Source organism: Strix aluco, chromosome Z (assembly GCF_031877795.1).
Source record: "Strix aluco isolate bStrAlu1 chromosome Z, bStrAlu1.hap1, whole genome shotgun sequence".
Classification (NCBI taxonomy): Eukaryota; Metazoa; Chordata; class Aves; order Strigiformes; family Strigidae; genus Strix; species Strix aluco.
Genome location: NC_133971.1, coordinates 53,760,516 through 53,777,056, shown reverse-complemented (window position 1 = coordinate 53,777,056; position 16,541 = coordinate 53,760,516). Strand labels below are relative to the sequence as shown.

Sequence of the window (16,541 nt, the reverse complement as noted above, 5' to 3'; positions counted from 1 at the left end):
CTTTACATTTGTGGAGACTTGTTTAGAAAAACAGTTCAGTTGTGTGATTTTTTTTTTTTTTTTTTTAAATTGCAGTAACTTTTAACACAGTCTGTATGTCTGTGGGCTTGGTTTGGTCTTCTGTACACTTAATGCTTAGGTTCTCATTAGATTGTATAATCAAAAGTGTAAGTTAATAAACAGATGTAGTAAACATGACTGATTAGCTACTGGTAATTTCATCGGCTGTGTTGAGATACATTCACAGTTGCAGATAGAAAACTAACAGTAAAAGCTGTTGGAATCACTGCACATATTGTATAATTGAAAAATGAATTTTACATACTGAATTGCTCTTCTCTTTAAACAGAAATAAACACTAGTTTCTTCGCAACTTATTTTTAAATGTTTACATGATCTTAATAATCAAAAGGAACTTTTTTGTGCTATGGTGAGACCCCATGTAATTTAAATAAGTACTTTGCTAATATTTTATGTGACTTCCTTTTCTCAGTTGTATGCAGCTATGTGTAGAGATAGTAGGGTGTATTAAAAAGCAAACAAACAGTAGCTGTTTACTGAAGGGACAAGTGTAGTGTTTGTTTTTATGAATTAGGTTTGACACATATGAGATGCTTGTGACTTACTTCCTTTAGAGGTTTAACCTGCCATTTCTTTTGGCCCACAGAGCAGTAGCTCAGTAAAATGATACTGAAATGGTTGTTTCTGAGAGGAATGCATTTGTTTTCTCTATTTGCGGAACCAAGTTTTTTTTTTTCTTCCATTCCTATTCTACGTTTATACTTAATTGTCGGTGTTGTCTTTCTTCCACTACTACTGTCAACTACCTGAAAGGTGGTTTCAGAGAGCTGGGGATGAGCCTCTTTAACCAAGTAATGAGTGATAGGACAAGAGGGAATGGCCTCAAGTTGCACCAGGGAAGGTTTAGACTAGATATTAGGAAGTATTTCTTTGCAGAACGGGTTGTTAGGCGTTGGAATGGGCTGCCCAGGGAGGTGGTGGAGTCCCCATCCCTGGAGGTGTTTAAGAGTAGGGTGGACATAGCGCTGAGGGATATGGTGTAGTTGGGAACTCTCAGTGTTATGTTAATGGTTGGACTAGATGATCTTCAAGGTCTTTTCCAACCTAGACGATTCTCTGATTCTGTGATTCTCTTTAATCTTTACAAGGCACTAGCAGGTTGTTGCTATTTTCCCGGGTACAAAACATTATTTTACAAAGCTGGTATGCTTGTCATGATATAGGAGGAGTTGATAAAGCATGAAAAGATGGAGAAGGAGAAAGGAAGGATCCAGAATAATGATTGTGAAACATTAGGGGGCTTGCAATCTTTTTGGGGTAGGCTATCTTGTTAGTTATTTCATGTAATATCCTGTAGTAGTGCTAGTGAATATTGTCTGTAAGGGTTAGTTGAGATGATGAGTCTGTTCAACGGAATGGTATTCTTCTACCTCAGTTCAAGATTTCTAAAGGCGCTCTTCTGGTTGTCCCAATCTCTCTTTCAATGGGTGGGAGAAAATAATCCTTGCACATGTGTACAATACACACTGAAGAATTATTACCTGATAATTTTTTTTGGAATAAAAGTTATATATGAGAATTTATCTTAGTTTTTTTCTGGAGGAGGTACATACTGAGATTTCTCAAATGATGCCAGAAATACATTTTTGCATATATTAAATGTGCTGAGAGTAAGAAAAATGTCACTATTTTGGCTTCAGAAGATTTAGTGTTATAATTTGTACACACCATGAAAAATAATGTAATATGACTTAAGTGCTTGGTGATTTCTCTTGAGTAAGTTATTTAAGACCGACAAATACCACTTACATTTTGTTTAACTATTTACTGTCCTGTGCTAGTAAAATTGACTAAAAAGTGGTAGATACAAGTGAAGACTAAATTAAAGTTTTTTCAAATTGCTATACCTTGAGACGTACAGTCTTGTCTGTATCTCAAGATGAAAAAATAATACATTGATGGGCTGTTTGTATAAATAAGCAACCTGGTGATTTTTGTAAGGGTTTTTTTTTTTTAAGTAAAACTTCTTAAAATTATACAGCTGCTGAACAATCAGAAATGAAATGTTCTTGCTGCTGATTGCTCATCTTGGTATCATACAAGAGGATCATTGTTTCTTCAGCTATAAATCCATTTAGGTTTCTCCTCTTTATCTAAAACCAGTTCATCTAAATGTTGTCTGATACTACATTTGAGTGGGGTTATTTATTTCTCCTCAGAAATTCATCATAAACATTTGTTTTACAAACTCTTTTCCTAAGAATGACAAAATCTTAACTGGCTTTTGTTGTGAGTATGCATATGAAGTAAATTTTCATGTATTCAGGTTTTTTTTGTAATTTAAAATTACAAGTCTGATACACAAAACAACTTTGTAAAGTTTCATGTCTCTATTTATATGGTATCACATAAATACAGCCAATTTCATAGTGGAATAATTTGCAAATTTTCTTTTGCATCTCTTACATTAGGTAACAGTGCAATAGAATACTAACAAGAAATGAAATTCTGAAATTGATTTTTTTTATAGATGGTGTTATGTTACGTGTGTTATAATTTTGTTTCCCTGTTCTTTTTTGCCTCTGTTAACTATAGTAAGTTTCATATTTTGTTAGTCTTTTCAGTATGGTTTGGTTTGGTCAATATATTTTATTGTTTGTAGAATGTTAGCTGTGTATTGATGGTCATGTACACATTTTAAGAAAAAAGGAAATTGCTGGATGATTCTGTTTTGCTTAATTGTGATAGCACAGCAAGGAGCTAAAAAAATTCTATTTTTGGCCATTCCTGAACATTGCATTTAACAATTTTGGCATCATATGTGGAAAAATAAAACATGTTTTCTTGTTTCTAGCATTTATATATTTCTACTGAGATAACCATGCAAGACAGAGATAATTTTAATGCTGAAGGTGCTGCAAGTTTAAAATAATGTCTTGAGCCCCTTAGAGTTATGCAGTTATGATACTATGCACTATGTAATTGGGAGAATCATAGTTAACTTTTTCTTCTGTACTTATAGTATGGAGATAGATCTAAGAAAAAGCTCGTTATTCCTTGTAAACAACTGTTTTTTTGCCACAATGTTATAGTATCCAAATTGTTACATCACTTTACAAAAATTAACCAGTAACTGGAAGCTTGAACTTTTCAGCATTTAGATGTTCAGTCAATAGATATATAGCCTGTCATCTGTTCTAAGATACATATGCTGTTCTTGCTATTAATATGATCAACAGAGCATGGCAGTAATCCACTATAATTAAAACAAAGAAAACCGCAGCAACAAAACTCTTATAAAACCATCAGGAATATTTGGAATATTTCAGTGCCAGTTAAATATTTGCTCAGGTAATTAAACAATGATGGTGGTTTGCATTTCATAGTAAGACTTTAAAATTACAACATCAGTATTGACTTGGAAATTGTTACAGAATAGGAGATCTTCAGGGAGTGCTTAAGCCTGGCAATAGATTTAGTTAATACAAATTAGTAACTCATTTTGTTTAGCCATAATACAATGAAGTCTTCATGCCACTTTAATATGTCATCTCCGTTTTCTTTACATGGTAAAAACAGAGACTAGAAAGGTACAAATCCATTATTTTTAAGAATATGTATTTAAAACTATATGGTTTTCTCACTGTAGAAATGTTTCATACTGCAGCATTATACTGGAACCATTGATAAAACTGAGACTTGGTATGCAGGCTGTGCAATACTTGAAAGACTTGTCAGCAGGTGGAGCTCAGTGACAGAAGACTAGTTATGACTGAATAATCAAAATTTTTCATCATTACATATGTTTAAAAAAGGCATATGAGACACAGAAATATGGAAGAAAAAATGTTCATTCTCATCTATCTAACATCTAAGTAATCTGAAATAGTGGTGTGGTTTGGTTTCGTTCTGATTTTCTGTATTTTTTTTCACAAATAATAAAATATGATGGTAACGTAGAAAGACTCTAATGCATGGTCTTCAACAGCACACAAGAGAACTAAAAGATCTGTACAGCTATACTGCCCATGGAGCAACAGTACAAAGTCACTGTTCTTTCTCCATACATTCCTTAAAGGACTTCCAGTCCAGCTTGTTTGTCAGGATGGAAGGCTCTGGAGTGCAGATGAGTCAGGATGGAGAACATAATGTCTCTGGTAATATGAACTCATGAAAGGTACACAGAGCAGAAGGAAGTTGAATCATCATGATACAGCCAGTGGGATGGATCTAACTATTAATGCACCATTCAAGGAGAATGCCATGCTTAAAACTGTACACAGTGAGGTAACAGAAAATGGGTATTAGTAAGAGATTTTATTATGCATTTCTGTATTCTGGTTTTATCTGTTGTAGCAGAATTATCCAGAAGGACAAAAATTCAAAAGTTCACTGCCTATCTAATTGGTTTTAGTATTTGTCATTTCTTTTTAAAAGGCTTCAGAGATTCTATTACCTGTGATTGCTTTAAGAGTAAGATAAGCCAGCCTTTCGTGAAGATTGTGGTATATTTAAAAAAAGTTCTCAGTGGTTATGGAGGAAAAAATATTAAATGCATAAAATGGTGCTAAAGTTTTAGTATTTGTAAATTATTCTAAAAGTACCTTTCTATTTTCCTAATGTGAATGCTTTATATTTCCATCCCTGCTTTCTGGAATCCATGACCCACTGCTCCTTCTAATAGTGTGATCAACAAACCAATAGTCTGCAAGTTTGGGTTTGAGGCAAATATTTTCAGGATTCTCACTAAAATCATAATTGACAAATTTAATCAATTTGTATGTTTCGAATTTTTTAAGTCAGTTACATAGATATGAAAGGATTTACAGGAGTTGGTTATGTGATTAAAGATGCTTCATTAAATGCATTTCAGATAATGTATCATAAGGCCCTGAAACATAATCTTCTGCGAGATGTACCCACACTCTAGGGGGTCTCCTTCTCCCGTACTGTTACAGGCTATATAGGATGTTTATTTTTGACAGATGCAGGGAAGACGGTTAGCTTCTGTGACAGCCCATTGCAGCAGTAGTGGAAAGCTTGATGGCAGAGATAAAAATGTTACTTTTTTCTTACTGACTCAGAAGAATTGAGGCATTCCTACGCTTTGTAATGCATTGCCAAACAGCTCCCTTCTTTATCTGTCCATGTGAGCAATCCTCTACTAATTTGTGGTTCATGACATTTATATAAAACTAAGATTATATGAGAGCATGTGTTAGGTTACTTGATTTACGTATTTACAAACCTTGTAGATTTCCACTGTGCTATCCCAAGATCTTAAGTTTCTTGTCAATAGAAACAGGGCCAAAGTAAGTCTGTGCAGCATTGGTATCCTTATCCTTTCTCTTATTTTCATCTCAGTAGAGGAAACACTTCCAGTGCGGTCATGTTGTAGAACTTGTGGCCATTAATTTGTAAAAGACTTGGAAATAAACAGTTGTGTTTGTTGGATGCCTGGACAGCTGAAGTTCAGCTAAGTGATCTTTGCTTTGGGCCACTTACCAAGCTTGCTGGCTGGGACCTGTGATTCTGACTTACAGCCAGAACTTATGGAGCAAAAATGCTCCAAATGTCAGATGACTCTAGGAAGTGTGACGAGTGAACTCTGTTCCTCTTGCTCTCAGAGTGAGTATATTCTAGCTTCTGTTTCTTCTCTTTGTAAATCCTGCTTGCCTGGTGGACATACATTGGAGGAAGAGCAATCCAAAAGGAGATGCTAAGGTAATGGACAGATAAACTCAGTCATATCATACTTTGTCCCACGTTGGTATTACTGACTGGTTCAGAATTTGCGACATGGGAGGTCAGTGGAGCTGTCAAGCCTCTTTCCAGTAAACATGTCTTGGAACTTCTGAAGTAAAAGATTAACCTGACAGTAATCTTTTCATAGACTAAGGCTCATAAATTATGTATTTCTTGAGGTTAGCATATTATTATCAAAAAGTGTTGAGGAATAACCTCATCTTGGGAAAAGGCAAAATTTGAACTGTAAGTGAACTTTGGGAGGTGGCTCATTCAGAGTAAACAAAATTCTCAGAATATTTTAAGTGCAGAATTAGTTTACCCTCCATATGAAGGGCAGTATATGTACTTGAGATAACTACATATACTTTTCTTGAACTGCCAAAAATATTTCAAGAGCTTTCAGTTTTCTTGAGGAAGAAAGTGTCATCATAGTAGTGTTGCAGCACTATGTGCTGCCTAAGTTACATGTCCATTGGTGATTTGTTATTTCAGTCAGAATTTTCTCTGTGAATTAGGAAAGCTTCACTCTGAAGTTTCCCTTTGAACAAAAGTCACATACTGGTATCCAGCATATGTTTCAGAATGTGGTAGAATGTGTGTGCTGGGAGGAAGGTAGTAATTCTCTGTCTGGATTATCACCATTGTCTTCTTGCATCTTTTCCATAGCGATGGGACTGAATTAGTGTGATTATTAATTTCTCATAATCTCTAGGCAACACGCAGGAAATAATGTGATAGAATTCATCTGCTTGAAATAATCTATTTCTTTTTCTCTTTTTCCTTTTTTAAGTGGCTGGTTAAAAATACCCTTGTTCTTAAAGGCAATTATGCTTCTAAAAGTCTTAAAATCTACTATAAAATATTTCTTTGAATTAGAATTTATGGTTTTAATCTAGTGCCACTGGTAGTTTATTGCCAGATTAGAAACATATGAGTTTATGGTTTGTTTTTTGGCTTCTGCTCATTTCTGCCAGGTGGGGAAGCTCTTGCCTGCTACAGACTGAAAACCCAAAATGGCAGTCTAATCCATTTTTCAGACCACTACCCTTAAGATACAGACCAGATAATTTTTTGTTCTCCTTTTTATTTTTTACTGTTGATGCGCTTTAACCGTGGGGTGAATAACATCTTTCAGATATCACTGAATATTTTTTCTTTGGGTCATCCTGCAGTAAGATAGATGCAAAATATTTCTGGTCAGCTGAGGATCCACATGCCTGAACATCACCATCAATGACATTTTTAGATTGCTTGAGGTATCCTGCCAGACATGAAGCTGTGACTTATGTCTGCCATCCCATGTAGATGTCTTGGATAACCTAAGCCATAAAGAATAGTAGATATTGATATCCAAACAGGTGAAGTCCACTTTCCAATGGACACTTTGAAGTTCTTGGCTCAAAAAAGTCTTTAATGGTAGGGAAAGCAAAAGTCCAGTGTGAGATGTGATGATCACTATAATGCAGTCAAAAAATTATAGGATTAATTATCTCAACTTCTTTTTAGGGAATATAGAAACAGGCCACAAGAAACTCATCTTTATTTGGCTGTTGTGTAAGGGTAGTGTGAGAAAGGCAATGACATTTGTACACAGATAATAGTGTATATCCAGGAGTTTCTGAAGCTAATACCCTCATTCTAAGAAGAAAGAAAGAAAGCTTGGATTATCACAGCCAAGATGCATTGAAATGTGTCATTCTTGAAAATAATTGAAGGCCTTTACTTTTCGGGCACTATTGAACTCTGATGAATTACTTCTGGTTTTAATCAGATAACATTCCTGGTCTGTAAAATTGTGTGGGTCAAAAGCAGGTTTGTTTTCTGGAAGTTACTGCAGAATTTTTCTGCAAAGTAATTTTTCATTTTTTTTTTTTCCCCCCTAAGCTTCTTAATTGCAGAAAGCAAGAGTTCATTGTCCAGAAACTGAGCTATAGATCTGTGCAACTCAAAAAAAACCCCCAAAACTCCAAAGCAAAAAATAAAAGTAAACAAGGATAGAATAGCTAAGAATGACTTGCCAGCCTCAAATTTTCCATAGTCTCACTCAGTGCCTTTAATGAAGGACATCTGCTTAAAAAAAAAAAAAAAAACCCAAAAAAAAAGAAAAGGTATGTCCTCTTCTAGAAAGTATTATAATTCTCTTGGCTGGAGAGAAGGCAGAGGGCTTGTTCTGGGGGAAAAAGAGTTGAAATCTAACATCTGTGAGATGCTGAATTTAGATCATCTATTTACCAGCTGCTCCTAACTGGTCCTTTGGTTCCTAATCAGCATTTACTTGAGCAAGTAAAGTTCTTAGTCAAATAATTTCTTTTCTATTAGATCTTTTAGGGAGTTATTAAAACCAGATGGAACAGGTATTTCATTTGACTTCTTGTTATCATTTGACAGCTTTGTTAACTTTCATAAACATGACATTTTGAGAGAAATGAGATCATAGATATTTCCTGTCTCAGTGTATCACAGGAACTTGTGATATATGTGAATCAAATTATGGGAAAAAAGTTCCCCTCGATTTCTTTCTTTGAGATTCAATTGCACTTTAAAATCTCTTAGCATAGGCAGTATCCAGAGATATGATAGGAAATGAATCCTAAGTGGTTATGATGCAGCAAGGGCCAGGTGCTCAAAGAGGAGGGGGTGATCCAGTAGATGAGGGTGAACCCCAGGCTGGGCAGTGCCCTCACTGATGGAGTGCCATCCCACAGGGTCTGAGCCCACTGGCAGAGTGTTAATCTGGCATGTTAAACTGGCATGTTAATCAGGTCCATGGACAGCTGCAGGGACAGCCTATTGGTGCCTCAGGACGCTGACATTAATACTTCAATAGACACCTGCTGAATGAAATAACCATTTTAATTTGTTACTTTGTAGATTTGTTGAGTGAGAGAATGAGAAGATGGAGCCAACTTGACAATTTCAACATGCATGTGCAGTTTTACAGGTTGTCAGTGTTACTATAATTCCATGAGAGAGAAAATTTCCATGAGTCTGTGGCTTAGCCTTTATCAACATCTGCTGCTGCAGTGATACATTGGGTGCTAAATCAAAGCATAAATAGTATAATCAAGGAAAATAGAGGATACAAGTGAGACAGCCTGATAATTTAAAGAATTTGGAACCGTATCTGCAAATGTTTGGTTCTGATGTGCCTCAGAACTACTTGGTTTATTTCCAGATATTGGCTTCAAGTACTAAGATGAAATAAAATAAAATGTTTAGGTTTATATGTAATATAAACTTCTGTCATTCCTGCTTTAATTCAAGTTTACCTAGTTTTGCCAAAACTTTGTGATATTGTGGACTTTCACAGTGACTAGCATAACTGAAATTCTCTCACTCTGAAAGCCTGTACTTAGCATTTACTTAGTGACTGTGATAAAAAAACTGTAGGTAGGAAAGAGAGAAATGGAAGCTTGATGGTATTGAGGCAGGGAGCCTAAATTAGGTGCTTGATAGTCTTGACAATTTCTGTATCATGGTAACCTGAAGTTTTCATCTTCTGTGCTAGCAGCTCTCTAGAGCGCTTGAACTCGCTGATTGTTACACTGAATTCATTCTGGGTTAACAGACAATGTTGTAATATAGGAGAAGCTGACTGAGCAGGTGTTACAATGAGGTGACTATACAACTGTACTAAAACAGGATGTGAATTTTGTATTATTTTTAAGGAGGGAAGATATATTCAGAGTTCTGCTAAAAAAAAAAAAAGTTAAAAAGTAACTTCTAGGTTAGGAAAAAAAAAGAAACTTTTTAGGTACCCAAGTATTTCATTAGTCTGAAAGAGAAGCCCCAATCTTTAAGGAAAGCGAAAGTTTAGAACAGCTGATATAAATTCAGTTTTCTTATGCTAACTCCTTTGCTGTAAATGTTAGCTGCTGTTTTAGCATAAAGCGGAGATGTTGTTACCTCTGTGGGGAGCACAAAAAGATAAACCTGCAGGTGGGAATTGTTAGCATTTCCTACTTAACAGGATTTTGTTACAGTGTAATTGTGCTTGTTTAGTGATGGTTGATGCAAGTTCCAGACTACAGCAATATATGACAACTACATAAGTACCCTTAACGGAGGAATGATTTGTCTTCAAGTAATTTTTGTATGGGGCAATGAAGTAGGACTTTGAAAAATGTGACTTTTCTTCTAAGGCTGTTCTTGTTGGGAAACATCCTCTTTAAGGTCACTAATGTGGTTGTTAGGAGAGCTCCACTGAGAGCCAGTGTGGTAATATGCACAGCTGTGGCTGTGTGGTAGAGGGTTTTGGTCCACTTCAGGTGCTTGCTGCTTTTGTATGGTTAATCTGCTTGGTCTTCAGGATTTATAATTTGTAAATTATCACTCTTTATATGGATCATTGTATCTACAGTTTGATCTTGGCATTGAAGTGTCTTAGGAACAGCATGATAATCAAATGTAGCTTTATAATATGTGATGAAAATTAGTGAGGAAATAGGGATTTTCAACCAAGATGACTGAAATACCATCTCAGTTACTTTCTTCAACATACTTATGAAGAAGTTGATGCATTGGGTCATGTATAACTATATCCATAATCTGTAGAAATTATTGGTTTTTTTTGTGGGGGGAGAGAAAGAAGTTTCATCTGTAACAGAGAAGGCTGATATTTGATTTGACAAGCAGCTTGAGGATGTTTAATAGGCACTACTGATGAACTCTGAGGAGAGAACCCTTGGTTGGACAGTCCCCTTTTAATGACTAATGACTGAAACGTTAAAGACTCCTGTTGACCTCTGAGGATAACAACTCAAAAGTCTTTTGTAATTCTGCCAGAGAAATGCTACCTAATTTATTCTGGCTCATTGTGCTAGATACAATTTACGAATCGAGGACAGGATTGAAATCTGTTAGTCTGTGGTACCATTACTGAGACTTACACACTGAGTCTTTCTTTCCTGTATTCTGTATTTTCAGAACAGTCTTGTTTGTGTTTATGATTTATACAGCTGCGATCTGAGGTATGACATGAGTTCAGTGGACCATAGGCTTTAGTCGGAGTAGAGTTTGAACACTGCCTATTTATTGGGTTTGCATTTTTGTTTTTCTGTTGTCTAAACTGGCACATATTTGTGGTGGTGTTTACTTAATGTGTAAAAATGTCTAACACTACATTGTTTTGCTGTTTCCCTTATTTGAAAAGGTAGTGGGTATTTGCATATTAGGCATGTCTGTTCTGAACAAGAATACTAGTATATTTCCAGTACTTATGTCAGTATATATTATTTATAGGAATAAAAGCTTAATTTTAAATTGGCACCCTACAAAGGTTACTCATTAAGCCTACATCAGATATGTTGCTAAAGTTGTGTGTTGCAGCTATCACAAAGTTTAGGCTTAAATGGCTAAAATCTGAACTTCACCACTGCATTTGTCAGACACATTTCTTTAGCAGGCATTACTGTGGATACCTGTGACTAAAAAGCAACCAAATCCAAACGACAGCTTTTTGAATATATATTTAATGAGATCTGGAAAGACTATGTCATTCCTTCTGTTACTGAGCAATGCATTCTAATTAAAGTTATTGACCTGTATACTAAGCACAGTCAGTAACAGCATGCTGTATTGAGTTCATGCTATGTTTATAAATAACTGTATTTGGATATCTTTTGGGCTGCGTATCCCCCACTTGACACAGTGCTCTGCTTTTTTGGTTGGTGCCTACTTGCTCCTATAGCTTCAGTTTTTACTTTATGCAGCTAGTACAGTATCCAGTTAGTTGTTTCAGTTGCCTATCCATGTCTTCTCCTTCGGATATAAAATGCTGAACTACAAAGAGATGCAGTCACAGAATCATTCAGGTTGGAAAAGACCCTTGGGATCATTGAGTCCAACCATCCCCTACTCTATGGCTATCCCCTGCACCATATCCCCCAACATCTCATCCAAATGACCCTTAAACACATCCAGGGATGGTGACTCCACCACCTCCCTGGGCAGCCTATTCCACTGTCTGACCACTCTTTCTGTGAAAAATTTTTTCCTAATGTCCAGTCTAAACCTCCCCTGTTGCAGTTTAAAGCCATTCCCTCTTGTTCTGTCACTAATTACCTGTGAGAGAGACCAGCACCAACCTCTCTACAATGTCCTTTCAGGTAGTTTTAGAGAGTGATGAGGTCTCCCTTCAGCCTTCTCCTCCTCAAACTAAACAGTCCCAGCTCCTTCAATCTCTCCTCATAGGATTTATTCTCTAGGCCCTTCACCAGCTTCGTTGCCCTCCTCTGCACTCGCTCCAGCACCTCGATATCTCTCTGGTATTGAGGTGCCCAAAACTGGACACAATACTCCAGGTGTGGCCTCACCAGTGCAGAGTACAGGGGGACTATCACCTCCCTACTTCTGCTGGTCACACTATTCCTAATACAAGCCAGGATGCCGTTGGCTTTCTTGACCACCTGGGCACACTGCTGGCTCATGTTCAGCTGCTTGTCAATGAGAACCCCCAGATCCTTCTCTTCCAGACAGCTCTCCAGCCACACCTCCCCAAGCCTGTAGCGATGCACGGGGTTGTTGTGGCCCAAGTGCAGGACCTGGCACTTGGCCTTGTTGAAGCTCATCCCGTTGTCATTGGCCCACCGATCCAATCTATCCAAGTCTCTCTGTAGAGCCTCCCTATCCTCATGCAGATCGACACTCCCGCTTAACTTGGTGTCATCTGCGAATTTACCGATGATACACTCTATGTCCTTATCAAGATCATCAATAAAGATGTTGAACAGAAATGGTCCCAACACCGAGCCCTGAGGAACACCACTTGTGACCAGCCTCCAGCTGGATTTAGCTCCATTGACCACCACTCTCTGGGACCGTCCATCCAGCCAGTGCTTGACCCAGCAGACTGTTCGCTCATTCAGGCCATGAGCAGCCAGTTTTATTATGAGAATTCTGTGGGGAACTGTGTCAAATGCTTTTCAAAAATCCAGGTAGACAATATCGACAGTTTTTCCCTTGTTAAATAGTTGGGTCATCTTGTCATAGAAGGAGATCAGGTTTGTCAGGCAGGACCTGCCTTTCATAAACCCATGCTGACTAGGTCTGATCCCCTGGTTGTCCATTATGAGACTTGTAATGGCACTCGAGATGACCTGCTCCATGACCTTCCCTGGCACCAGGGTCAGACTGACAGGTCTATAGTTTCCCAGATCCTCCTTTCTGCCTTTCTTGTAGATGGGTGTCACATTTGCCACCCTCCAGTCCAATGGGACCTCCCCAGTTAGCCATGACTTCAGGTAAATCATGGAAAGCGGCTTGGCGAGCACATCTGCCAACTCTTTCAGCACCCTTGGGTGTAACCCATCCAGTCCCACAGACTTGTGTGCATCCAAGTGGTGTAGCAGGTCTCTGACCACTTCCTCTTTAGTTGTGCTGACCTCAATCTGCTTCCCCTCCCCACCTCCCAGCTCATGAGGCTGGGTGTCCAGGGAACAGCCATTTCCACTGCTAAAGACTGAGGCAAAGTAGGCACTGAGCACCTCAGCCTTTTCCTCATCCTTAGTTACCATGTTTCCCTCTGCATCCAGTAAAGGAGGGAGATTTTCCCTAATCCTCCTTTTGTTAATGAATTTAGAGAAACATTTTTTATTTATTTATAGAAACATTTTTTATTATCTTTAACAGCTGTAGCCAGGTTGAGCTCTAGCTGCACTTTAGCTCTCCTAATGTTCTCCCTGCGTAGCTTCACCACATCTTTGTAGTCTTCATGAGAGACCTGCCCCCTCTTCCAAAGGTCATAGATTCTCCTTTTGTTCTTGAGATCCAGCAAAGGTCCCTGTTTAGCCAGGCCGGTCTCCTTCCCCGCCTGCTTGTTTTTCGGCATGTGGGAACAGCCTGCTGCTGTGCCTTTAAGACTTCTCTCTTGAAGTATGTCCAGCCTTCCTGGACTCCCATATCCTTCAGGGCAGCCTCCCAAGGGTTTTTGTCAATCAGTCTTTTGAACAGGTCAGACTTTGCCCTCCAGAAGTCTAAGGTGGCAGTTTTACTAACCCCTCTCTTTGTTTCTCCAAGGATCGAAAACTCAATCATCTCATGATCACTGCACCCTAGACGGCTTCCAACCTTTACTTCCCCCACAAGCTCTTCCCTGTTCACAAGAAGCAGGTCCAGGAGGGCACCTTCCCTGGTCGGCTCACTCACCAGTTGTGTGAGGAAGTTATCCTCCACACATTCCAGGAACCTCCTGGATTGTTCCCTCTCTGCTGTGTTGTGATCCCAGCAGATACCCGGGAGGTTAAAGTCCCCCACAAGAACAACAGCAAGTGACCGTGAGATTTCCCCCAACTGTTTATAGACAGCTTCATCCACCTCACTGCTTTGGTTGGGAGGTCTATAGCAGACTCCCACAGCAAGATCTGCTTTATTGGCCCTTAACCTAATCCAAACACTCAACCCCGTTATCACTATACTTGATTTCTGAGCTCTCATAGCATTCTCTAACATACAGGGCCACTCCACCACCTCTCCTTCCCTGTCTATCCCTCCTGAAGAGCTTGTAGCCATCGATTGCAGCACTCCAGTCATGTGAGGCATCCCACCACATCCTCCTTAGAAATCTCCTTTTGGAGGGAACTTTTCAGTTGAGGTCAGGTGAAACTTTGTTTTCAGTATCTCTAGGAAGAAATCCCCAAATTGTCCTTCTCATTGACCTCTTACCTTTGCTCTGTATTCCCTGTATTTTTCTGAAATGTCTTTTGTCTAGCCTCCATGACAGCAATAATTCACCTACTTGTAGTTCATAGCTGTAATTTTTCTCTCTGCTGTCTTCTCATCCCATCCCTACAAACTGCCAGCCAGATTTGCTGTATGAGATCATGTTTCATCAGGATACTGATGCCATAGTAGTCAGTGGAACCAGAAGAGCTTTGCCTGTGCAGATCAGGAATAAAGGATTGAAAACGGTTAATGCTTTGTGCCTTGCTGAAATGTGGCTTGCCTTCCTACGTGGAATTTTGAAAGTTTAAAAAGACCAGAACACAGGTTTTTGCTGATAATGAGAAAAAGAGAATGTTTTGTGTTTCTGAGTCTGCAGGGTATGTAAGTATACATAGATTTCTGTCAAGCCTAATACTGTTATTTTAATTTTGTGGTTAGTAAAGACATTTTTTGGCATGTACACTGCTCTCCAGGGATTCACCAACACACTTGTGATAACTGCGGGTGATTTTCATTGTTTCCTTACTTCAGCTACTGACTGTTGCAAAGATCATTAGGAATTGAGGTTTTTTTGGCCATTTTGTGCAACACATTTTGTATTCAACAGTCCAGATCCTGACATAAAAATGCCTGGAGGCTGTATTTATATCTGCTTATTTTGCCAAATTCATTGTGTGATGCACTGCCTGCGTGGTTTGGTACTTTAGCTACCTGCACTGTAAAAATGTTCATGCCTCACACAAAATGTAGCTTAGAGGTTCTTCACCTATGGCTTTGTATTATTAGCCCATATAGCTGTCTTTCACCAAATTTTTGCACTGTTAAAATTACTTTTAATGGCTCTCTTGAACCTAGGTCAGCAGGGATGACTCTATCTCTTTTTATTAGGTCGGTGGTTGTGATGAAGTTCTGTTAGTCCTAAAGTAATATTTACAAGTTCGAAGAGTTAGATATTTACCTTTTTAAAAGTTAGGCTATCTACTGGCCACCTAAAACTTTACCATTCAATCAAGGAAGTGCTATTATGGAATACTGTCACTTGTTAACAAGTGCCAAAACCACTGTCTGCCTTTATACGTTCTGTGGAAAAATTAGTGTATGAAAATTTCAGGACATAGAATCTGTTTTCTACACTAATGTCCATCTTTAGTGAAGGAAAACTCTTCAGTTGATGTTTTATCACAATTTAGTCAAATAGAAATGAAGTTTTCCAAATACTAGTAATGCAGCATAGCACATGTATGTATTTAGAAGCAATCCATTTCTTCCATTACCTTACCAAGAATTTTCTTTCTAGACCAGGTTTTGGTTTTTGTTTTTTAACTTGAGAGGGGGATGGCAAGGTCAATCTCTGTGTGTGTACATGCATGCATATTACGAATTTTAAAACATATTTCATGTTGAAGACTTCATCACTTCAAATGACAGCTATAGTGTTGATCTTGATTGTAACTCTGGGCAGCAGTTATAGCATCACTGTATTTCTCTCTTCTTCTGTACAATTTGTGTCATACACACCTGAAACTATTTCAGCTGGATGTATACAGTAATAAAGTACAGAATAAAACTAGCCTCTTTGCATCAAAAATGCTCCTAAGAATTGTTAACTTTAAATGATTTCTGGATACACATGTATTTCTAGCTAACAAAGCATGTGCTTTTCATAGCTGTCTGACAAACCGTAATGTTTAGATGATGGAAATATAAAATTTCCTCACAGTCGGTTTCTTTGCATGTTTTGTGATCTCTTAACATTTTGAGCTATATGTTGTTTTAAAATTTATGGTTATATTCTTGAAATTTCAAGTCACATTCATGAAATCTCATTCACTGATTGCTTATTCTGATGCTGTTAGTATATGTAACTGTCAAATCATAAATGCTGGTTTCTGGGCTAAAATTATATCCGGCTTAGGAAGATGAAAATGTTTGGAAACAGGGAGAGTATATGAAGAAATGTAATACATTCCTATTCAATTTGTATTGACCTCACCTTGCACCCATTCTTGACTGTTGTTCAGGTTGTTTTGGTCACTTCTTGCCTGGAACAGTGGTTCATTCACTGCTCTTTGGCTTGTTGTGATTCTTGGTTTTCTCGAGCAGCAGCACAG

General features: G+C 38.0%; 1 protein-coding gene across 8 annotated transcripts in view; it reads left to right on the top strand.

The window, feature by feature from the left end:
- FER (FER tyrosine kinase) overlaps positions 1–16,541 on the top strand; it is a 209,616-nt gene that overhangs the window by 68,405 nt on the left and 124,670 nt on the right. The window lies entirely within an intron of this gene.